Here is a 24,261-nt window from a genome sequence, read left to right on the forward strand (position 1 = left end):
ATAGTTTTCCTTGTAGGGCCTGCTATTAATACAATTAACATAGCTCCAATTGTGGTTTGTTTTTTTGTAAATACAATTTCAGTATAAAAGTGAAGAGAAATTTCACATGGGGTATTGTGTAGTTTGAAGATGTCAATCACCGTGTGAATGCTAAGAATTACTATTAAATGTGAAGTTGTCTTAATCAAATTGAAAGGATTGGCTATAATGTAAAACTGAAAACAGCAGTGATACTACATTGAAAAGGAAAGCTAAAGAAATCATAATTTGCTTGATTAGGCTGACAAATGTAACACTAACGTTCAGAAAGATGTAAGGAAGTCATTAACCCATTAGAAATTCGGATTATCCTGGGCTAGTTAATAGCTGTACTTTCAGTGAGAGGAGTTTGGTTGGGAGAGCAAGGAACAGTTTCTATGATAGTCATACAATGTTATGTAGATCAGTCATATTTTGTTAGACTAGAAGTGAATGATTTCCTCTTCCAAGACAAAATTTTAGGAGGTATAAGGAACAGACTGAGAAATCATACCCCTGATCTACATAATAGCATTGCATTCTGTCATCCATGCTACTGGGCCAGATTCTCAAGGGTGGAAATCGATGTAGCTTCCTAGATTTCAATTGAGTAATACCAGGATACATCAGGTAAGGATCTGGGTTAACTTCTCCAAAATATGTTGCTTAATTAGTGGGTGTTCAAATATGACTGAAGAGAATAGCCATTACTTTTTTATGTAAAAAGAATCGGGTGCTGGAACAAATTTTATAGAGGGGGTGCTGATGATAAAAACCATGTATTTGGTGTCTGTTATTACTACTTTAAGCCGGGGGTGCAGGAGCACCCCTATTTCTAGCATTGCTGAAAAGAGTAGATGAATTTAAACTCAAATTTTCTTTCAAAACTTGTATAATGAAGCATAGTTAATTAACCTGATACTAGAATAAACTCTGCTGAATGTAGGAGATCTTATTAGAATCCTGTGATCTATCATATCCCTCAGAAAGGACAGTGTTATACATACAAGTTCTTCCAGAAGGTGGAGGCGCTGAGATACCTAATGTCTATTTTCCTGATTTGTCAAAGAATTATACACCCAACTACTGTTTGCATTAATGCATGCTACCTTCATGAATTCCCGATGCATATTTGGGAGAATACATTAGTTAACTTAAAAAACACATTTATCTAAAACCTGTTCAGTAATGCAAGGTGAAACAATTTGTTTTTCCAATATGTGGTTGAATGAATAAATAATATTATACCTTGGAATTGAAAGTTATATTGGCTCTCTCTGTAATCTTGAATACAATATGGAAATAAGGAGACCTTTGTGAAAATGTGACTTCATGGTTGAAAGGTCCATAATCGGAAAGTTCTCTCTAGAAATTTATCATTATATATTATAGGAACAGTTAAGGAAGTTACATGCTTATTACTATGCTTTTTGTCCCTTAGAGCACAAGGAAATTACAACTTTCTTGTTGGACATCTGAATTCGAACACTAGATTGCTGTTGAAAAATATCTCCTGCATGAAGATGAAGGAGCAATGTATTCAAATGTAAGTCAGCTTTCACAGCTTGTTTACAATGCAACAGTAGTTGCTATGCTACAGCAAGATCTATACAGGCTGTACGATAGGCAGTTTTAAAGAATTTGTTGTATTTAGGTATTTATGTAACACAAGCACAGTTTCCTTTTAAACTAAAATAGCCTCATGCCCAATTAATTTCAGCGGATGAATTATATCTGTGGCAGATTGTTCCTTGTGATACTGTACTTGTGCCAGAATAATTCCTTGTTTGAAGAGATACAAATAATGAAGAATGACACATTTAAGACTTACAGGATGTTCTTATGGAGGGGAGAGATTTAAGATTTGTAAAATAATCCTGTACTATACTAGCAAGGTTTGGACTAGATGACTACACACTTTGGGGCTTGAACTTATTTAAATGTTTATACAGTGCCTGTTATACATATACAAACTGTTTTTGGACTTTAGGTGCTACCACAATATAAATAATACATGATGGTGTCGTAGGGCCAGACTCAGCCCTCTTATTCTTGCCAAGTATTATCTTACTGCAGCAGTAGTAGTCTGACTTCTATATGTGGGTAGTTCCTTACTCCTGAGCTACTCCATGTGAGTAACAGTAGCAAGATCTGACCCTTAGTAAGTCTTTTTCCCTTGCAAGGAAGAGTGATAAAACTTAAATTCGCCCTCAGATTAACAGCAGTGAGAAGGAGAAATCACTTTAAATGGTTATTTCCTTCAAAACTATAGGAAGAAAAAGCTGGTTTCTGCATTGCTTAACCCCCTGAAATGTTTTGCAGAGATCCAAAAACCATAGACATAGCAAACAGACACCTTAACACGGTGCCTCTGTTATGTTGAAGAAATGACTTCATCGCAGCAATATAAGGGACTAGCAAGGCCATATTTGAAATGTTCTGAGCAATTGTAGTCCAGTATTAAAATAAATATCACTGAAATGAATAAAACTGTAAAACTGAAACAGGAGGATAAAGTAGAGCATCTTAGTTACTCAAATATTACAGAAACTAGGTCTGTGATCTCTGGAGAAGTGGAGTTTAAGGGGAACTTTGAGATACAACATTCTGAAGGAAATAACATTGAATAGACTATTTGAGATTTTCAGATACAAGAAAGGGGAAATTGTATCAATTTAATTTTAAAAACAGCCTTTTACTAAAGGAATGTAAAGAACTTCATGCACGGAGCCTGTTCCTCAAATCGGAGAAATGTAAGTCTGGAAAGGATCTTGAGAGGTCAAGTCCAGCACACTGTGCTGAGGCAGAACCAAGTAAATCTAGACCAGGGGTCTCAAACTCAAATGACCAAGAGGGCCACATGAGGACTAGTACATTAGACCATGGGCCACACCATTGATCCCACCCCAGGGGGTGCAGGAGGAGGGCAGGTGCTCGGGGCTGGGGGTTGGGGTGCAGGAGGGGTGTGGGGTGCGGCAGGGGGCTCGGGGCTGGGGGTTGGGGTGCAGGAGGGGTGTGGGGTGCGGCAGGGGGCTCGGGGCTGGGGGTCGGGGTGCAGGAGGGGTGTGGGGTGCGGCAGGGGGCTCGGGGCTGGGGGTCGGGGTGCAGGAGGGGTGTGGGGTGCGGCAGGGGGCTCGGGGCTGGGGGTCGGGGTGCAGGAGGGATTCGGGGGGTGGGTCTGGCCCAGCGTGCACCGGAGACATAGCCAATATGCCCTATATTTGCATCTCAAATGTTTGTTCCTTAGATAACACCTACAAGGTAGCTTACATCCAGTCTAGCCTGCCTATTGTGAATGGACCATTCAAGCTGGATGGCCTATTAGAGACACTTAGCTCTCATAATGGGCCACTGAAGAGACCCAGATGGCTCTTCCTGAGGATGCTTAAGCCTCCAAAGGGCCAGCGGCTACCCCCTGTGGGAGTCATCAAGCCATGTAAGAACATGAGACCCTGGATTCCATCTTGTGCCAGTAACTTTCCACAAAATGGGTTGTGAGCTTGTTTTGAAACAGAAAATTTCCAGGCACATGGCAAAGGATATAAAAGACCCTGAAATGGCTCAATGTTGCCTTTTTCCTGCCCTGATTCTTTGGATTGTGGATTTACAACTAAAAGGAGTATATTGGACTGAGGACCTTCCGATCCCTTGGAAATTACCAGAGAGACTTTACAAACCAGCAGTCTATAACATCACTTTTACAAACCTGATTAAAAAACATTGCCATTATTGTATTATATGATTTATTAACAACTTAAACATTTTTTATTAATAAACCTTTAGATTTTGCTTACTAAAGGATTGGCAGCAGTGTGATTATTGGGTAAGAGCTGAGTTATATATTGGCCTGGCTGTGTGGCTGATCTCTTGAGATTAGAAGGCCCCTAAATGTAGTGAAATAAATTTTCAGTAACGACTCATCATACAGTCCAATGTCTGAGTGGTGAGATAAGGGCTGGAATGCCTAAGGAGACTGCATCTCTGACTTCTTGTTAACCAGTTTTGTTACTGGCTTGGTATATCTAATGATAGAATAACCACCAGTATGTGGTAAGTCTACCCTATTTCTCAACAGTTTGTCATGAATCTGGTATTCTCATCTGTGACCCACTGAGGCATGGTGAGAGCTGCCTTCTCCCTCTCTCTCCTCTGCCACCCACCCCCTGCTAGGCCCTGGAGTTCTTATAGTGTGTTGAGGGGGCATCAAAGAAAAAGGTTGAAAACCCCTGATCTAGACCATCCCTGACAGGTGACCGTATAAACTGCTCTTAAAAGTCTCCAATGACAGAAATTCCACAACATCTCTGAGCAATTTATTCCATTGCTTAACCACCCTGAGAGGAAGTTTTTCCAAATCTCCAACCTAAACAGCCCTTACTGCAATTTAAGCCTATTGCTGCTTGTCCTATCCTCAGAGCTTAAGAAGAACAAATTTTTTCCCTCCTCCTTATAACAACCTTTTATATACTTGAAAATTATCATGCCTTCCATTCCCCAGTCTTCTCCTCTCCAGACTAAATGAATCAATTTTTTTTTTTCAATTTTCCTTCATAGGTAATGTTTTCTAGACCTTTAATCATGTTTATTGCTCTTCTCTGGACTTTCTCCTATTTGTCCACATTTCCTGAAATGTAGCATCCAGAACTGGACACAATACTCCAGTTGAGGCCTAATCAGCATAGAGTAGAAGAATTACTACTTGTGTCTTGCTTACAACACTCTGCTAATACATCCCAGAATATCTGTTTGGTGTTTTTTTTTTTTGTTTTTTTTTTGGCAACAGTGTTACACTTTTGACTCATGTTTAGCTTGTGATCCTCTATGACCCCCGTATCCCTTTCCACACTACTCCTTCCGGGGCAGTCATTTCCCATTTTGTATGTTGCAACTGATTGTTCTTTCCTAAATAGAGTACTTTGCATTTGTTCTTATTTAATGTAATCCTATTTACTTCAGACCATTTGTCCAGATCATTTTGAATTTTAATCCTTCCCCCAAAGCACTTGCAACCCCTCTCAGCTTTATAAGTGTACTCTCTATGCTATTCTCTAAATCATTGATGAAGATATGGAACAAAACTAGACCCAGAACTGATCCTTGTGGGACCCCACTCGATATGCTCTTTCAGCTTGACTGTGAATCACTGATAATTAGTCTCTAGGAACAGTTTTCCAACCAGTTATTCACCAGCCTTATAGTAGCTCTATCTAGATTGTATTTCTCTAGTTTATGAGAAGGTCACGCAAGACAGTATCAAACGCCTTACTAATGTCAAGATATACCACATCTACCACATTTCTTTCCCTCCCCCACAGGCTTGGTAACCTGTCAAAGAAAGCTATTTCGTTGGTTTGACATGATTTGCTATTGACAAATCCATGCTGACTGTTAATAAGGTAACAAGTATCTTTTAGGTGTCTGCAAATTGACTGCTTAATTATTTCCTCCATTATCTTTCTGGGTACTGAAGTTAAGATGACTGGTCTATAATTCCCCAGGTTGTCTTTATTCCCCTTTTTATAGATTGACATTATAGTTGCCCTTTTCCTCTCCCATCTTCCATGACTTTTCAAAGATAATCTCCAATGGCTCAGATATCTCCTCAGTCAGCTCGTTGAGTATTCTACAATGTAGAATGCTCTTAGATAGTATACACCAACTGAGCCCCCCCTAATGCCAAGTAAAGCAGGATGATTGACTTTCTTGTTAATACACCCCAGAATATGAGCCTTTCACAGCTGCATCACACTGATGACTCATGTTCAGTTTGTGAACCATTATAACCCCCAGATCTTTTTCAGCAATACTATTACCTAGTCAATTACTCCTCTTCTTGTAGTTGTGTATTTGGCACTTGTCTCTATTGAGTTTAATTGTGTTAATTTCAGACCAGTCCTGAAAGATCCTGAGTAACATTTCAGGGTGGATTGCACAAGAGGAAACTTATTCAGGGACATTGCCTAGTGTGGGCAGCCCTGAAGTAGATGCAGAGGGGCGTTCTGCACCCTCTGCATGTGACAGATAGTGGGACAAGGATATGCCCATGTTGTCTTTACATGAATATAGTGGGCACTAACTAGTAATAATCATTAAAAGGGCTGTACAATAATGGGCAAGATGCCTGAGGTCCAGTTGCTAAAATAGCAGCCTCAGAAGAACAGAACTGGCCTATTCCTTACATCTGGTTTGGTGGGAGGTTTTCGTCCTGAGAGACTAGCTGTTAAAAATAATGATAAATGCTGAACAGGTACTCAGAAAATATTTTTAGTTTTAGTTATAAAATCTATTGATTTGAAAAATGTAGTCATAGGCAAGTATGGAACTGATTGTATGGTGTTTTAAACTGTAGATGGCCTCTCAGTTTTACTACAGACATCAAACACTGCTGACTCAAGCATCACCATGATACCCAGCGATGCTGTTCGATTTGAAAAATCAAAGCAGTGCAAGAATGAACACTGAAGTGGATAGGGAGTTGCTCTTTAAAATGGTAATTTTTTGTTGGTATATTTCTCTATAATTCATTAATTGACTTCAATGGGGCCAGGATTTCACCCAAAGAACTTAGTTCTCCATTCCATTTTGGCAGTTTTACAATATTGCAACTCTGATTTCTATGAATCTACACCAGTGCCAAATTGGTGCAACAGAATAGGCAATCAGCTCCTCTGTGTCTTTGTTTTCCTTTTGAAATAACATGTTTTATCTGGATATTTCTTATTCTGAATTCACCCCAAACTTAATTTTCATAAACTGTATGAGGTTTAAAGAGACCAAATATTCATCAGAGTGAATAGCAGTGTATATTCAGGTGAATATGTAAACAAACATTCATGTCAACTTGTGTCTGAGGAATTAAAAATAAATTACACCATTTTTTTTAAAATGTAGGGATCAAAATACATAGCTAGATCAAGGTACTAGCATTTAGAATACCTTAACATTAAAGCATTGCTGATCATAAAGGAAGTGGACTTTGTGCTGGTTGGATGGTAGATTACAGCATGCTAGGGAGAGACAAGATTTATGTTTATACTGCATCTTTTAAATGCAAAGTTCAGTGCTTGGTTGTAAAAAAAGCATTCTGCTGAGTTCATAGATCAATTTGTGTCTGAGTATATTTGTAAGGACTTTTCTGTCTCTGGGGTTAAAATGCTCTATGCTATATGAAAGCAATTCATAGTAGCACAATGAGACAAGCAGAGACCTTCTTATAAAGGTATTGCATAGGAATTTAAAATACCTCATCAGATCAGTAGTCCATTCAACCCACCATCCTGTATCTGACAGTGGGCAGTACTAGATGTTTCACAGGAAGCCATAAAACCCCCATAATGGGCAACTGTCCAATAATATGGCCAAAGAGGAAGCTTCTTCCTAACCCCAGGCAGCAGTCAGTTGATGCTCTGAAGTATGAGGATTTATATTCCTTTTGCATTTCTGTTCTAGCTAGTGTAATCATAGCTTATTAACTATGGTTAATATTCTGGTAGTATCAACATTGTGTTCAGTGCTATCTAAAGATGCATTTTCTGCCCCCACAAGCTTACTCTGACTTCTAGTACTCCAGTAAGCTCTGCAGGGGCCGGTATGGAGCCCCATTGACATCAGTGGCTCTGAGCAGTTACAGTGGAGTTCGCAGCAGGATCTGGGCCTAAGACAAGCAACACAGTTAGAGTGAAGGAAGAAGATGAAAATCGAAATTATACTATCCTATTTGGCTTCCTACATAATACCCAGCCCTGATCTACCTGAGCACCTGTACACATATTTGTTTTATGAAATAAATATGCATCGCTGTACCCTTGCTTCCATTCCAAAGGCTAGTTTCTTGCAGGCGTCAAAAGTGGGTTTTAAGGAGGGATCAGTGGTGCAAGTGGAATCAATTTCTTACTGGTACAGGGTGGGGCAGCAGCTAATGGGGGGGCACGTAATCTCCTCACATGTCCTTCCATGTAACTCCTCCCCACCCTGCCTCCAGCCCGGGGTCCCCCCGCTCTCCCTGTCCCCTTCCCATTATTCACCCCCCCCTTACTTGGGGAGGGGAAGGCTCTGCCCTCCTCCACCGTGTCGGGGACTTGTCAGATCAGATCTCCCGTTCTCACTTAAAGAAAGGCGGATAGCACCACAGTGAAACAGTCAAGCTTTTTAGTTTCCTATCTATTTAACTGGAGAGGATTGTTATTCCCATTTAGGAATGAACTTTCTTTGTTCATGTTTGGCTTTCTTAGAGTAGGTACAATATTATGTTCTTTTGGAATGGACTTATTCCTGATGGATCACGGTTTGCCTTTTTGATGAGGTCATTGGTAATATTTTCTAGTTAAGCATGGCTGATGTTAGTGTTACTTCATTTGATTATGTAAGAGAAACGTTGGCCTTTTCTATCCAGTTATTAGTGTAGTGCTTTATTTAATTATGTCTTTAATTAAATTTTGCAATGGGATAGGGTGTGGAAGCCTGCTATAAAAGTTTTCAACTTGTCAGCACCCTTTTTTCCAAGTGCAATGTCTAAAGGCCAAATTCTGCTTGCAGCAATGCTATTGTCATCAAAAATGGAGTATAGCCCTTATTGTTAGTACTGATACCTTTAGTAGGATACAATGTGGGAGGAAAACATGACTCCTCTTAATCTGTGTGGAGAGGTAGAAGAAGAGATGAGAGGCTAGATCCTGAACTTGTCAATTGGTGTAGCTCAGCTAAATTTTCGTGGAGCTTTAGTGACTTCTGCCAGCTGAGGATCTGGTCCTAATAAGTTTGAAACTCCTCACCTGAGGATAATCAGGATTTCTTAAATGTTAGCATAACTCAATTGCAATTGGAAGCAAAAAAATTACAGTTGCTCTTTGACTAAAATGGCTTCCTTTAGTCTGTTCTGAATTCACAAGACTGAAAATGGCTTACCCTCCCATCAGCAGAACAGACTTCAAACTCAACATGATTGCCTATCCCCTGCTGGGGCATCAGCCTCTCATGCTTGCCTCCAGCTCTGCTTCCCAGTTGGTCTGGGTTCTTCTCACTTAGTTCCTTTTTAGAATCTCACAGTCTTGAAGACCAGCTGCTTTAAACCCAGCCACTGCCTTTCCAGCAGCTATTCATGGGCAGAGAGTTTGTTTTAAATATGAATCTTCTAGTAAAGTATAACTGGGGGATACAGCAAACTTCCTATCTATCCTTTTGAATAGGAACATCATCCTCTGCATTCCTGAGGTGGTTCTGTGCAGGTGAAAGGGATGGGAGAGGAGGTGATGTATAATGGATTCGACCAAATACAGTCTCTCAAGAAAAAGGTCTATTATAAGGCTAATTATAAGTATTATACTTTAGAAAGTATTTCTATAAAACTGGCATTACAAGTTTCTATGTTTACTGTGTCTCAAACCTTTCTATACAAAGTTTGCTCAGTCAACAAATAAGATGGGGCTTTGTCTCTACCTGCCAGCCTTGCAGCCTCTTTGAGACCTGGAGCTCAATCTGGGTTCTTACTGGCACATGCATCATCAGCAGTCTGTGGTTTAAAAATAAATAAATAAATAAAAATTACTAAGTCAACTGTTGCTCCTCAGTTATATCTATGCAACCCTATATCCTCAGCGTAGGTACTTGGTCACATTTAAGTAACCCTATTGCCTTCAGAGGGGTAACTCTGAGTGTAATTTAGAGGCAAGGGGGGTGAGGTAATATCTTGTATTGGACCAGCTTCTGTTGGTGAGAGAGACAAGCTTTCGAGCTCATACAGAGCTCTTCTAATAAAAGATATTATCTCATCCACCTTGTGTCTGATACCCTGGCACTAACATGATGACAACAACACTGTGCAATTTAAAGACAGTTTCTTCAGTTGGTACTTGGTTAACAATTCTGCTAATGTATAAGCCAGAAGATAACCCAGTTCACTATCCTGGAGTTGTTTTAGGTCTCCAGGACCACAAGGAGAAAAAAAAAAACCAGTAAATACCTATCCTGGTTCTCTACTCAGGCCAATTTTGTCATTGATTTCAACAATTACATAGGTATAAAGAGGTGTAATGGGGTGGAAGTATTAGTTCTGAATACACCCAGGAAGAGATGTAGCAAGTTAGAGTCCAGTCATGGGATGGTTTGCACATCTAAGCAATGTTGGAAGAGGGTAAAACAGAGCTGCTAAGTCATCCTACCCTAGAGAGATGATAATGAAGTGATAATTTTTCCCTAAACATGTTCACTTTTATAATGGGAACCATGTTATGATATCTAGCAATCAGCTTGAACATTGTACAATTAAAAAAATCTGAGCCAAGTAGGGGTGATGGAACATTCTCCATAATCGTCACTTAAAAAAAAATAAAATAAAACCCTGTGGTTCACTAAGAGCTCGTTTCCCAGAGGATGTTATTTTAGGTAGAAGTCATACTATAGCTTTTATAGTGCAGGGAGCTAAATTATTCACTACCTCCTTATCAGTCTTTTACAGCTCAGTGTCAACAAGTGAGTTTGAAACCCCTCCAGGGGAAGGCTGATCAGTCCCTTCTGCTCTGCCATAGATACCACATATTGTTCCTCATTTGCTTAATCTCCTTATAAAAAATGATGAGAAGCCATCGAACTAAATAACTGATGAATCCACTATAGGTTGCAGACAAGCTGATTCATGAGTACCCACAATCTGGAGTAAATCCACTAGGGTTTTTTTGTTTGTTTGTTTTTTGTTTTTTTTGTTTAAAGTAGCTTGTGGCTCTTCTGAAGCACTCTTGACAGGCTCCTTTTTTGTCCAGTTGTATGAGCACTAGAATCACACACCATGTACAAACTTTTTGCAACAATCTGGAACACCATAGAGACTTCTAATTCACAGCTCTTCTCTTAATGCATGCTGGCTTTGAAGCACTAACAGATTGCAGGTTCCATGTGATGAAAATGTGTGCTCTCATGATCAAATGCTCTGTGCAATTGCACTGATCTGCTTACCATATGGAGGGGACAGGAAAAAACAAGCCCAACACGGGAAAAGAAAAGTTACTTTTCAAAACTGTAGCGTATTCATGAACATCCTCCATGTCAATGAAGGTTTCTATTTTGTTCCCTGTCAGGATGTTTTGGATCTTGTCAGAGCATGTTTTTCAGTCTGCCATGGCTCAATGTGTGACAAAGACCAAAAAGGAGAAAACATATATAATACCTTGGGATTCATTTTTTTTTAAGTGTCCGGATCTCTCTATAACCTCCGCTGCATGACTCTGTTACTGAAAAATAATAATATTCACCAGTAAAAGAAACAGAACTCCAAAATTAGTGTGAAACACAGATAACATGGGGGATTAAAATGAGGATGCTTCCAAATTGAGGGACCTGTGAGAGCAGAGTCTCAGACTGGAGGGGATAGATTCTTACTAAAGGAGGAATTTTTACAAAGGATAGTGTCAACAAGCTAAAGACAGTTGTATTCCATTCCTGCAGAATCAGTTGTCTAGCAAAGGAAAGACAGGTTGATAATGAAAGCTTCATAGATTGTAAGGCCACAAGGGACCATTGTGATAATCTATTATGGCCTCCTGCGTAACACAGGCCATGGAACTTCCCCAAAATAATTCCTAGAGCAGATCTTTTAGAAAAACATCCACTCCTGTTTTTAAAAAATTCAGTGAAGGACAATTTACTATGACCCTTGGTAAATTGTTCCACTGTATTATTATTTATTTATTAATATTACATAGCACTTCGAGGCCCCAGCTGAGATCAGGACCTATTGTGGTGTTGCACAAACACAATAAAAAGAGACAGTTTGTGTCCTTAAGAGCTTACATAGACAAGACAAAGGTGTGTGTGGGGGAAAGGAAGTATTATTAGCCCCATTTTGCAGGTAGGAAATGGAGGCATAGTAGATAAGGGGGCAGATTTTTGAAGGTATTTAGGCACAAAGATGCAGCTAGGCACCTAGTGGGATTTACAAAAGCAACCCAGGAGAGTTTGGCAACTAACCAGTTTAGGCACTGTCAAGGTTCCTTCCCCACTCTGAACTCTAGGGTACAGATGTGGGGGACCTGCATGAAAACCCCTTAAGCTTATTTTTACCAGTTTAGGTTAAAACTTCCCCAAGGTACAAACTATTTTCCTTTTTTCCTTGGACTTTATTGCTGCCACCACCAAGCGTCTAACAGATATATAACCGGAAAAGAGCCCGCTTGGAAACGTCTTTCCCCCCAAAATCCTCCCCAAACCCTACACCCCCTTTCCTGGGGAAGGCTTGATAAAAATCCTCACCAATTTGCATAGGTGAACACAGACCCAAACCCTTGGATCTTAAGAACAAGGAAAAAGCAATCAGGTTCTTAAAAGAAGAATTTTAATTGAAGAAAAAGTAAAAGAATCACCTCTGTAAAATCAGGATGGTAAATACCTTACAGAGTAATCAGATTCAAAACATAGAGAATCCCTCTAGGCAAAACCTTAAGTTACAAAAAGACACAAAAACATGAATATACATTCCATTCAGCACAGCTTATTTTCTCAGCCATTTAAACAAAACAGAATCTAACGCATATCTAGCTAGATTACTTACTAAGTTCTAAGGCTCCATTCCTTTTCTGTTCCCGGCAAAAGCATCACACAGACAGAGAGAACCTTTGTTTCTCCCCGCCCCCTCCAGCTTTGAAAGTATCTTGTCTCCTCATTGATCATTTTGGTCAGGTGCCAGCAAGGTTATCCTAGCTTCTTAACCCTTTATAGGTGAAAGGGTTTTTCCTCTGGTCAGGAGGGATTTTAAAGGTGTTTACCCTTCCCTTTATATTTATGACAGACACTTTTGAAAATACCACTAGACACCTACCTGGACTTTTAGGTGTTCAAAGGAAAGGACAAAGGAAATGCAGTGGATCTAATTTGCCTCGATTTCAGTAAGGCATTTGATACAGTTCCACATGGGGAATTATTAGCTAAATTGGAAAAGATGGGGATCAATTTGAAAATTGAAAGGTGGATAAGAAACTGGTTAAAGGGGAGACTACAATGGGTCACACTGAAAGGTGGACTGTCAGAAGGTTACTAGTTGAGTTCCTCAGGGATCGGTTTTGGTACCACTCTTATTTAATCTTTTTATTACTGACCTCGGCACAAAAAGCGGGAATGTACTAATAAAGGATGAGGATGACATGAAGCTGGGAGGTATTGCCAATACAGAGAAGGACCAGGATATCATACAGGAAGATCTGGATGACCTTGTAAACTGGAGTAATAGAAATAGGATGAAATTTAATAGTGGAAAGTGCAAGGTCATGCATTTAGGGATTAATAAGAATTTCTGTTATAAACTGGAGATGCATCACTTGGAAGTAACAGAGGAGAAGAAGGACCTCGGCATATTCGTTGATCACAGGATGACTATGAGCTGCCAATGTGATATGGCCGTGAAAAAAGCTAATGAGGTCTTGCGATGCATCAGGCAAGGTATTTCCAGTAGAGATAAGGAGGTGTTAGTACCGTTATACAAGGCACTGGTGAGACCTCATCTGGAATATTGTGTGCAGTTCTGGTCTCCCATGTTTAAGAAAGATGAATTCAAACTGGAACAGGTACAGAGAAGGGCTACTAGGATGATCTGAGGAATGGAAAACCTGTCTTATGAAAGGAGACTCCAAGAGCTTGGCTTGTTTAGCCTAACCAAAAGAAGGCTGAGGGGAGATCTGATTGCTCTCTATATAAATATATCAGAGGGATAAATGCCATGGAGGGAGAAGAATTATTTAAGTTCAGTACCAATGTGGACACAAGAACAAATGGATATAAACTGGCCATCAGGAAGTTTAGACTTGAAATTAGACAAAGGTTTCTAACATCAGAGGAGTGAAGTTCTGGAACAGCCTTCCAAGGGAAGCAGTAGGGGCAAAAGATATATCTGGCTTCAAGACTAAACTTGCTAAATTTATGAAAGGGATGATCTGATGGGATAGCCTAATTTTGGCAATTAATTGATCTTCAACTATTAGCAGTAGATATGCCCAATGGCCTGTGATGGAATGTTAGATGGGGTGCGATCTGAGTTACTACAGAGAATTCTTTCCTGGGTGGCTGGCTGGTGAGTCTTGCCCACATGCTCAGGGTTTAGCTGATTGCCATATTTGGGGTCGGGAAGGAATTTTCCTCCAGGGCAGATTGGCAGAGGCCCTGGGGTTTTTCACCTTCCTCTGCAGCGTGGGGCATGGGTCACTTACTGGAGGATTCTCTGCACCTTGAAATCTTTAAACCATGATTTGAGGACTTCAATAGCTCAGAGATAGGTTAGAGGTTTGTTACAGGAGTGGGTGGGTGAGATTCTGTGGCCAGCGTTGTGCAGGAGGTCAGATTAGACTATCATAATGGTCCCTTCTGACCTTAAAGTCTATAATTCTAAATGCCTTTGATAATCTGTCCCTAAGTGACATGTCCAAGGTCACCCAGAAAGTCTGTAGCAAAGCCAGAATCTGACCCCAGCTCTCCTGAGTCCCAGACCAGTGTCTTAATCACAACACTATCTTTCATTCCCATGCTAAGGTTGCTCAATTGCCTGTATATATCCTGAGGGGCAAAATCTTTTCACTTTTTTTTTCTCACGATCACATGATGCTATAATATTTCCTGTGAAAGTGGTGCTAGATTATTTAATTTCCATGGTCAGTGTATACAATATTTGATTAACCATGATATACTGGTTAATATCAGAATCACAAAAGACATAAACAGTGTAATATGTATCTGCTAGTTGTTTGAGATGTTGATAATTGTATTTTTATACTGCTTGATACATTCCAAAAATTGTACAGACACTAACTAATCTTCAGAACACCAACAGTAGGTATGTTGGTAAGTATTATTATCCCCATTTTAAAGATGGAGAAACTGACAATGAAAGGCGATCTAACTTCCCTAAAGACACAGTGGCAGACCCAGGATTGGTATTCAGCCTTTCTGCCTCCCAGCTCTGTGTGCGTTCCTCCAGACCACACTGATTTTATAATAATAGTAATAATAATAGAGCTACAAAAAATGTTGATCCTCCTGTAAATTGGAAACAGGTGGCAGCCTTAGTTTTGAGTATCAGATCTGTGGGTACAATAACAGGAGAGGTAATTGTTTCCCCTAAATTATAACTGGACCTAATTGTTAGTATATTATTTAGTCAATATTGGGGGAGTTCTTAAATGTAATAGGCAGGACATAGAAGTTTATAACCTGTTTTTCTCTGGCTATGGTTTTAAGCAAACATTTGTGTATTGGAAGATTTTTCTCAGTGTTATAAATTGACTGAATAAACTAGAGTAATGTAATGCTAGTTTAATGATCTCTCAAATCCTAGGGCAAACCTCTGACAGAGGAAGCCTGGGGCAGATCCTCAGGTGATGGAGCTATGACCATTTACACCAGAGGAGGATCTGCCCTTGTGTATTTTAGATGTCAATATTTACTAGTTACTTAAAAATAGGGTCACCCGGTTTGGATGGGACACTCTTATGGACTAGATAGTATGCAAAACAAATCATGCTTGTTGCCAATGATTGAGAAACGAAGGTGTTTTAGAGCTAAATTAGTGAGTATAGTTGCATTTAGAGACAAAAATGTGTGTATACACCATGCATAACCTTCTTTAAAGGTCTGTGTATATTTTAGGCTGGAACAGACCCAATATCTCCTTGCTCGCTCTTTTTTTATTTTTTTTTTGTTTTAGATATCCGGATTGTTTGCTCAATGTATAAAATATGCAAATTAACAATTGCTAATGAAACAATAAAAGCCTTGAAACTTCTGCGTAGAATTAATTTCTAAACTGACCATTTTATCTCCATATCGTTAAAAACAAACAAAAAAACAAACCCCCCACTACCTCACAAATAATTTTGATAGTAGCATAGAAACTCAAGGGAAGGGGATATTATCAGATAATAAAATCTCTGGAGTTTTCAAGCCTGTCAGCTCCTAAAATAGTGTTGTCCCTTACATCATATCTGAATTGCATCAGGTTAGTGGAATGCAACTTCCTTTTCGATTTTTGTAAAGATTCTTTTTTTTTTAGCTCTGCTTTATCACAATGACAGAGAATTTACAATATTCTTTAGTCATCCAGTCGAGAGATTTCCTAGAATCTGATAAACTAAGCTTTTTCACATCTATTAAAAAGAAGGAAAAATCATGTAGGGCTTAAGTCATAAAATAGCACATATTCCCACGCATACATATTAACTTCATAGCAAATTGTGCATGGCATGTAAACTACAATGTATATACATAATATAAGTACAGAACAACTTCAGGTTGTCTGATATGAATGGGGAGGCATGAGGTTTAGTCAGCAAAAATTAAATGCAGACATGGGTAGATATACTCTAGATTAGAATATGCTGTGATCTTACTGTATGTTCAATTTATGTGGACACGTATTCAGTGGTGAGCTGGAGCCGGTTGTTAAATTTAGAAGCCCTTTTAGAACCGGTTGTTCCGCAAGGGACAACCGGGTCTAAAAGGACTTTTAAATTTAACTGGCCAAAAGTGGCGCCAGAGGCGCCGACTCCATGGGTGCTCCAGCCGGCAGCTCCCAGCCCCACCCCACCCCCAGCCCAGCCCCAGTTCACCTCTGCTCCACCTCTGCCTCCTCCCCTGAATGTGCCGCCCCACTCTGCTTCTCTGCTCCCACACCTCAGGCTTCCCGCGAATCAGCTGTTTGTGCGGGAAGCTGGGGTGGGCTGAGAAGCAGGCCGCGGCTTCCTGCTCAGGCCCAGGGAGGCGGAGGTGAGCTGGGGCGGGGGGGCAAGAGGAGGGCCGCCCGTGCCACAGCAGGTAACCCAGGGGGTGGGGGTGCGCGCGCAAGGGAACCGCTCCCCACCCCAGCTCACCTCCCTCACCCTCGGCCTGAGCGGGAAGCTGCCACTTGCTTCTCAGCCCTCCCAGGCTTCCCGCCAAATAGCTGATTCGCGGGAAGCCGGTGGGGTGGAGAAGCAGAGCGGGGCGGTGCATTCAGGGAAGGAGGTGGAGCGGAGGAGAGGTGAGCTGGGGCCGGGTGCGGGACGGGGAGCTCTGCACCCACCAAATTTTCCCCGTGGGGGCTCCAACCCCAGAGCACCCAGGAAGTCAGGCGCCACTTTTGATCTGATCAGTGGGGGAGTGGCCACTCCCCCCGCTTCCCCCCAGCTATGCTCCCCTGCCCCTAGGAGCCAGAGGGACCTGCCGGATGCTTCTTGGGAGCTGCCCCAGGTAAGCACCTCCGGGACTCCCCACCTCGCCCCCGGCAGATGCCTCTGGCTTTTAGGGGTGGGGTGGGCACCACTACAGTGGCTCACAAGACCCTCCTGCCGGTTCTGGGGGCAGTCAGGGGCCGGGGAGGGGGGTGGATGGGGTTGGGGGGGGCGTCAAGGAACGAGCGGGGGTTGGATGGGGCAGGAGTCCTAGGGGGCAGGGGGTGGGCAACGACCCCCTCGTGGGGTGAGGAGGGAACCCGTTGTTAAGATTGTTATGCTCATAACTGCACATATTCAACTAAGTAGGACAGAGCAGAGATTGGAGAGTTTACACCTACCTAAAAAAGAAAGAAAGACGTGTACTGTAACCAGATAACATCAACCTCTCTTCTCTTGATATCTGCTATCAATTTATGAACCTATGTTGTGCTGTGAGTGAAGTTATTAGCACTGTGACTGCACAGGTCTAAACTTGCTGTGGTAATGCATTCCAGACAACTGCTCTTCCAGAGAAAGGACTATCACTGAGAAGCAATCAAGCCTGTGATCTGGGCTCCTTGACCTTAAGGTTGTCTCTTAACTGCTTGCCTACCCCAGGACCAATGATTTTTCCACACATGGACTTGTGGGGAGGAAGTGGAGCACATGGTAGAGACACAGAGACTCACCTTAAGAACAAGATTCTGCTGTGCAAGGAACCTGACTATTGGCACACTTAAGAAGGACTTCAGAGAGAGGGGGCAGAAGGGACTCTTCCCAGCCTGAAATAGTGAAGAACCTTGGCCTCACAAGAAGGGGTAAACTCAGACTGGAGAGGATGGCACAGAACCACATGAGACCCAGTGATTGAGTCCACTCACAAGACACTGGTGACTGTACAATGGGATATGGGACTAGGTTGCAACTCACGGCAAGAAAAATGTTAATGAAAAATGTCAGAGCAAAATAATGAATATATTTCCAAGGTAATCTTTATACATTATAAAAGATAGCAAAGGGCACAGCATGCAGCTGAGTGAGATTTTCTTGCACCAAAATTGCTTGCATGGTGGAGATTTAGGAAACAGATTTTTCATGGTATTTCAGCACTTAAAGATTCTGAATGGCACTTATTAGGATTTTCCAAAGCACCTGGGCACCCTCCATTGATTTCAATATGATTTAGATATCTAGGCATTTCTGAAAATCCCATGGTGCACAATTTGAATCTTTAGGCACATAAATACCTTTAAAAGTCTGCCCCCAGAACTCCAATTGGTGGTGTATGTGAGTATATAGAGTATATCCTGTAGGCCAGCTTGACATGAGTAATTAAACAAGGGAAAGGCCTCAGTTCTTGGAAGACAGGATTAGGAAGTTAAATAGATCAGCATGCTGAAAACAGAATGTTTATGCTAACTAAAAGACAGGTAAATGGGTCAGGGAGCTAAGAGACACAATGTCTGAACTAGCTAAGATAAGGGGAGGGAACACCCAGGGAACCATTTACGAAGAACACGATAACAATGGACAAGCTAATTGGGAATGTAATGATAAGGTAAAGAGTAGGTGGAACATAGACACTGCATAGACAGAGCGTGCTGTACAGGCATTAGTTCCTACAAAGTAACGAAGCCAATCCCCAGGTGTGTGATGCAATGTATAGTACATGCAATGAGATGTGTAAATGCAAATAAAGAGAGAGGGTTTCTGTGTAACTTTGGATCGGTGAGGTACCCTGTATCTATCCCCTGGGTTTCAGTCTGTTCAGTGTAGCATTGCTGTATGCCAAATAAAGATACGTGAAGGGCAAAGTCTCTAGTCAAACTGAGTTCTTAGGAAGCAAAGTGGAAAGAGATGTTGGAGGGAATCCCAACATACCCACCTCACTGAGATGGAGACCACATTTGTTTTCCATTTTCCTAGCCATTTCCCCAGGACTAATGTTGGTGATACTGGCCAATCCAGAGGCAGTCAAAATCCAAAGTAAAAATCCCATTCTTAGATGGCTGTAGCACTTTTTCTACTAGAAGAAGCTGCTGTTCCTGACCCACTCTTGTTAGCAGGATCTGCCTCCATCCAGCATAGCTCAAGCCTCCTGTCTTGTGGGAGTTAGGGAGACGCACATGCAGAGGAATGGGAATACTAATGGCACTGGGGCAAAGGTCCTTAGTTCAAGAAGTCAAATAGAGGAGGGTGTAGATGAGGAAATGGCTCCTGGCCCAGGAAACTGTGGAGAGGAGAGCAGAACTATAGATAAAGATTCTGAACAGAAACCTGGTTGGGAGGGAAGCTTGTGCAGGGAAACTTAGAACAGTATTTCCATTTCCCCCCAACTTGATCCCTGATTAAAACAATAAAATATTAAATTATAGTATCCTGTGTGGTATTAGAAACTAAACCACAATGGTCTGAGAAAGGAGCACTTTCTCTTCCTCTTTCTTTCTAAAAGTAGTACTGACCAAAGTAATGGTAAGAAAATATGATATTTAAAGCTGTAACTCCCAACGACAGTTTGCACTTGTTTAAAAGTGTATTTAACACCTGTACTCAGCTAAATTCAAGGGGCCAAATGCAGAAATGATGTAAATATGTACTACCTTGCAGTCATTCATTGGATTCCCTTGGATTTAATCTCACCTGCTGATTGATATGTAAGGGAGTCTGATGTAGTCTAACATGCATCCCGATGAGCCAGAATAAATTGTAAGAATATGCAAGTTATGGGAATTGTCTGCTTTGTTTTACACATTCCTGTGCCTTCCTTGTTTTTGCTTTTCTTGATACAGTGGTCACTTCTGGTCACATAGACTGACAAGTACATCAACTCAGACTCTCGCATGCTTGTTTAGATTCTTTTGCATGCGTTCATTCGGAGCTGATGAAAAAGCAGGCAATGGTATAAGTCAGTAAATGTGAAACTAAATAAAGCTAAGGGAGGCTGCAGCTTCCTTCTTCACTTTTAGGAATGTTACAGTTACGTTCCTAGAAGTGGAGAAGGAAGGTGCAGTGCGTATGAACTGTTTTGTAACACTGATATTTAGCAAATAATCATGCAAACCACAACCTAGTACAGTAACTCCTCACTTAACGTTGTAGTTGTGTTCCTGAAAAATGCGACTTTCCCCCCGTTTTCATAGGTATAGTATGACCCTATCTCAGATGGGGATACAAGGTAGATTATTTGGAAAGGGGTAGACAGCCTAAAAAATTTGAAAACCCACTGCACTAGGGGAATTTTATATCTGAGCGGCTGCTGCAGTGAGGTTTCACCCTGTGCAGTAGACAAGTGTGATGTTGGTTGTAGATAGCTCAACTACCGGTGTAACAAACCCGTGGCCAACGGTAGCTTTAACACCCAGAAAGCAAGGATCTGCATGTCACAGTGATGCACACCATGTTTGCTAAGGGGGAAACGCAGTTCATGCGGGCACCCTCCCTGGAGCTTCAGGCCAAGCATTAAAGGCTCTTCAGGTTGGTAAAAGGAAACAGTTTCTTGTTTATCAGTTGGGTTATGTGCACACACGACGGCAACATGGGCATGGAGTTGGGGTTTGAAAATACTTCCAGCCACGTCATCCGCAGCCCAAGGGCTGCTGGTAAGTGGCAGATGCAGCCTGTAAGGCGTAAGGAGAGGGGGCATCTAAGCGTTAACAGCCTGACTTTTTTCAGGATGCTGCTGCTGCATTGGAAGCGTCTCAGCACCCAGGCATGCGTGAAGCCACCAGTAATTAGCTGCAGCAGCAAACTTTCACAAAGCAAAAGCTTGTGACTGCAAGTTCGCTTCCTCCTGCAGGCTCGCAAACACGCTGCCAAGCCAGCACGCCCGGAGCACCCGCCCCCACTAGGGCTCTGCGCGTAGGGTTAGTCCCCGGCGCCGGGCCTGGTGGCGGGCTGCCCTCCTGTCCCAGGTGCTGAGCAGCAGGCTCTTCCGGCATGGCCGCTCCCTTCCTCCCCAGGTGCGGCACGCAACGCCTTGCTGGAGTTCCCTGCCCGGGCAGGCGCCCGGTGCCGAACCCCGATGGGACCCCGCGAGCGCGCCGCCTGCTAGGGCAGATCAGAGGGTAGGGGGTGGCGGAAGGTGAGGAAGGGGGTACAAGGAACAGGAGGACGGGACACGGAAGAGAAAGTAGGATAGACAGAAGGGGAATTTAAAGCGCTACTTCCCTCCTTCTCCCTCCAGCTCCCTCTCTTCCGAAGCACAGAGGTAAGTCAAAGGGGGTGGAAGGGAGCTTGCAAGTTTCACTAGTTGCAAGGATTTGGGGTGATTTTTTTTTCCTGGCTGTAACTCCCCGAAGTACAGCGTCTTCGGCTCCGGCCTGCCACCTTTTTGTTCATTTCGTGTTTAGTTTCAAGAGCGTCTGATGCGTGGGCGTCTCGGAAAGGAAACCAGCCCCAGTCCCCCGTGCTTGTTTGGGGATTTTGTTATTCAGCTGATTTGTTTCTTTAACATCTATCAGATAAGATCGCTCATTAAAGGTAACTAATGGACGAGTTATGGAAATCTAGGGAAACTATCACTATTAACTAATTTATATATTTTTTAGTTCTTGTCTGTAATAGAATACACCAGTAGCACTGTAAGGCTTTGGTTGACAAATAGGCAGTTAATATTTTGTTAATCAGTTTGTTTACAGTTGATGTTAAATAGAGTCTAATTTAGTGGGCATATCTTAATCATAGAATCAAAGACTATCAGGGTTGGAAGAGACCTCAGGAGGTCATCTAGTCCAACCCCCTGCTCAAAGTAAGACCAATCCCCTACTAAATCATCCCAGCCAGGGCTTTGTCAAGCCTGACTTAAAAACTTCTAAGGAAGGAGATTCCACCACCTCCCTAGGTAACCCATTCCAGTGTTTCACCACCCTTCTAGTGAAAAAGTTTTTCATAACATCCAACCTAAACCTCCCCCACTGCAACTTGAGGCCATTACTCCTCTTTCTGTCATCCGCTACCACTGAGAACAGTCTAGATCTTTGCAAAAAGAAAAGGAGTACTTGTGGCACCTTAGAGACTAACCAATTTATTTGAGCATGAGCTTTCGTGAGCTCCAGCTCACTTCATCGGATGCATACCGTGGAAATTGCAGTAGACATTGGGCCATTTGGATTTGTGCTGGAAATGGCCCAACTTGATGATCACTTTAGATAAGCTATTACCAGCAGGACAGTGGGGTGGGAGGGGGTATTGTTTCATGGTCTCTGTGTGTATATAATGTCTACTGCAGTTTCCACGGTATGCATCTGATGAAGTGAGCTGTAGCTCACGAATGCTCATGCTCAAATAAATTGGTTAGTCTCTAAGGTGCCACAAGTACTCCTTTTCTTTTTGCAAAGACAGACTAACACGGCTGTTACTATGAAGTCTAGATCTTGTAAGGATGAATCCGATTTCCTGTTTCGTAACCTTTTAGAACTATTAGTTTTATATGAGCAGCCAGGTAGGCAGTTGGAATCGGTGTGTATGCTTTTTTGTTTTTCTTTTAAAGATCCGATTACATCTTACAATAATTGTTAGCATTTTTTTCTTTATGTTTTGTTTTCTATTTGCTTCCTTAATGGGGAATTATTTTCAGAGTTTGGACAGATTTATACCGACTTCTTGTAAACAATCCATGCATCTGTGGAAGCATTAGCAGATGGTGAATGAACTTTGGTTTTTGAAAAACCTGTATAGTAATTATGACTCTTTTTAAAGCACTAGGCAGGACACAGTGTGTGTAACTATGCACAAATGCTGTTGCAGCAGCTAGGCAAAGCTCACTGAACTAATTCTACCCTTGAAGTGAATTACTTGGGGCCATAGCCTGCTTATTCAGGCTGAGTAATTGCTTACTTCTCGGAGCCTTACTCCTCAAGTAGTCCTACTGGGATTTCTTGCAGGTTGAGGTACTACTCAAAAGGAGTAAAGGTGGAAGAATTTGACTCTAAAAGATGAGCATTTTGCAATGGAACGAGTAACTGTTGAGCAATATTTTGTCACAAGATACTCTTTTATGAGTATTTCATAATTCTCAAATATATTTTTACTTCTCCTAACTGCCCCTCTGAATCTTGACGCAGAAATAGCTTTAAATTAGTTCTGTTTCCTCTGCGCTGCTTTCTTATTCACAGTTGTTGCTGAGAGTAGAGCAGTTAGAACTTTTAAAAGATCACTTAAGTATTTCTAATACAGAAAAAAGCATTGCGAATGGACTTATTAATTGATCTATATTATTATATATCTTTTCTAGGCCTGTTAGCTTTGGCAATATGTCTTGGATTGTATTCACAATGGAAAATATAGATAATGAAACAATGAAATCTAACAATAGTTAATAAGTCCTATCTTGGTCATTTTTTACTCTTGTTTACATGGATCTGAATACAGCACATGCTTCAGCACCGGAACCTACTAATAATTGTGCAACTGATCATTTTTTAGAATGACTAATTCAACGAATGAGTCTTTAGCTGTGGACTTTTAAAAAGTCAGAAATTTGTTTCAGTTAATATCACTCTTGGTCTTTCTACTTCTTCCCCCTTAAAATTCCTTACAAAAGTGTCTCCTAGGCTGTTCTAGATTTGATCTTGACAAATAGGGAAGAACTGGTTGAGAATTTGAAAGTGGAAGGCAGCTTAGGTAAAAGTGCTTATGAAATGGTAGAGTTCATGATTCTAAAGAATGGTAGAAGGGAAAAAAGCACAATGCAGATAATGGATTTCAAGATGGCTGATTCAGAGACATTATTAAGCAAACTATCCCACTGCGTAGGAAATATAGGAAGTATGGCAAGAGACCACCCTGGCTTAACTAGGACACTTTCAATGATCTGAAACTCACAAAAGAGTCCTGCAAAAAGTGGATCAAATTATAAAGGATGAATATAAACAATTAACACAAGTATGTCAGAATAAAATTAGAAAGGCCAAGGCACAAAATGAGTTTAAACTATCTAGAGACACAGAGAGTAACAAGAAAACATCCTACCTATATGTTTGAAGCAAGAGGAAGACCAAGGACAGGGTAGGCCCATTACTCAATGGGAGGATGAAGAGGGAGAACAATAACCGAATATGTGGAACAGAAATGGCAGAAGTGCTAA

The 24,261-nt window shown here is 41.5% G+C and overlaps 1 protein-coding gene across 1 annotated transcript in view; it reads left to right on the plus strand.

Annotated features, from left to right (window-relative positions):
* Window positions 1-21,270: 21,270 nt before the first annotated feature.
* ARAP2 (ArfGAP with RhoGAP domain, ankyrin repeat and PH domain 2) overlaps window positions 21,271-24,261 on the plus strand; it is a 192,831-nt gene continuing 189,840 nt past the window's right edge. Inside the window, exon 1 of the mRNA XM_077815769.1 lies at window positions 21,271-21,384. The gene's annotated coding sequence lies outside the window, so the exon portion shown is untranslated. The remainder of the gene's footprint in view (window positions 21,385-24,261) is intronic.

This window comes from Eretmochelys imbricata, chromosome 4, assembly GCF_965152235.1.
Source record: "Eretmochelys imbricata isolate rEreImb1 chromosome 4, rEreImb1.hap1, whole genome shotgun sequence".
NCBI classification, from domain to species: domain Eukaryota; kingdom Metazoa; phylum Chordata; order Testudines; family Cheloniidae; genus Eretmochelys; species Eretmochelys imbricata.